Source organism: Bison bison, unplaced genomic scaffold (genome assembly GCF_000754665.1).
Source record: "Bison bison bison isolate TAMUID 2011002044 unplaced genomic scaffold, Bison_UMD1.0 scf7180017864128, whole genome shotgun sequence".
Taxonomy (NCBI): domain Eukaryota; kingdom Metazoa; phylum Chordata; class Mammalia; order Artiodactyla; family Bovidae; genus Bison; species Bison bison.
In genome coordinates this window covers 2,454,059-2,455,620 of record NW_011494700.1, presented here as the reverse complement: position 1 = coordinate 2,455,620, position 1,562 = coordinate 2,454,059, and the positions used below count along the sequence as shown (strand labels likewise).

Sequence of the window (1,562 nt, the reverse complement as noted above, 5' to 3'; positions counted from 1 at the left end):
GGCTTCTCTTGTTATGGAGGACAGGCATGTGGGCTTCAGTGGTTATGACACACGGACTTAGTTGCTCCAAGGCATGTGGGATCTCCCTGGACCAGGGATTGAACCCATGTCTCCTGCATTGGCAGGCAGATTCTTTATCACTGAGCCACAAGGGAAAGCCCTCTGGGATACTTTTGATTTCTTTTACAAACTGTATTTCCCCCCAGCTTTACTGGGGTAAAATTGACAGAAATTGTATACTTGCAAGGCATACTATGTGATGTTTGGGTGTATGTTTACATTATGAAAAGATTCCTACTGTCAAACTAATTAATATGTCCATCATCTCACATAGTTAACATTTTGTGTGTGTGTGGTAAAAACTTGAAATCTCTTCTCTAGCAGATTTCAAATATGTAATACATTATTATATTATTAACTGTGGCCATCACCTATGCCTTAGATCTCCAGAGCTTACTTACCTTGTAACTGAAAAGTTCTTGACCAGCATTTCCTCATGTCCTCTACCTTCCCAGCCTTGGTAACTGCTGTCTATTCTCTGTTACCATGAATCTCACTTTTTTTAGATTCCACGTATAAGTAAGATCATGCAGTATTTGTCTTTCTGTGCTGGCTTATTTTACTTAGCATATTGTCCTCCAGGTTCACCCATATTGTCAAAAATAGCACAACTGCCTTCTCTTCAAAGGATGGATAGTACTGTGTATATATACACACCACATTTTCTTTACCCATTCATCTGTCAGTAGACATCTGGGTTGTTTCCACACCTTGGCTATTGTGAGTAATGCTGCATTGAATCTGAGAGTGCAGATATCTTTTTGAGGTAGTGATTTTAAGGATTTTCTTTCCTTTTAATTTCTTTCTCTTAGAACTGATATGTCCACTTTAGAACAAAAAAGGGTCATGCCTCAACACTATTAGTGTGAAGTGGTGTCTTGGAAGCAGTTAAGACAAGGTTGAAAAGAAATAAATGCAGTGTATGTGATATGAGTAGCCTTCAGCTGAATATAAAGACCAAATCCACTTCAAAAAATAATACAGGTCTCAGTCCTTTTGTAATTTATAATACTGGCCTAATTCTTATTTTTCTTTGCTGCATTTTTGCTCCCAGATTCTACCTCTTAAAATTTTCTCAGGAAAAAGATCACAAATGGGACAGCTGTTTTAAAGTTAGTTCTTATATGGCTGATAGCTAACCAGGCAGTCAGAGCCTGTTAGTCCCATTACAAAACTGAGGATGAAGGAACATTCTTTGAGCTTTTGACTAATATCTTTAGTAGCTGAAATTATGATCATCAGTATATGTTTTTGAACAAATGTTTACTTCCTCCTATTAAAATTTATTATTTTAATAAATAATAAAATTTATTATTAAAAATAATAAATTTACACATGAATTAAAACAAAATACAGATACTCTTTTAAGAAGCAAAATAGAGAATTAAGTCCAAAGAAGAGGGAAAATATGAGGATATAAATCCAGGTGGTGCTAGTGGTAAAGAATCCTGCTAATGCAGGAGATGCAAGAGATGCTGGTTCGATCCCTGAGTCAGAAAGAG

At 36.2% G+C, this 1,562-nt stretch overlaps 1 protein-coding gene across 2 annotated transcripts in view; it reads left to right on the top strand.

The window, feature by feature from the left end:
• The window catches only part of TBC1D4 (TBC1 domain family, member 4), a 263,231-nt gene that overhangs the window by 18,124 nt on the left and 243,545 nt on the right, over nucleotides 1-1,562 (top strand). The gene's annotated exons all lie outside the window — the stretch shown is intronic.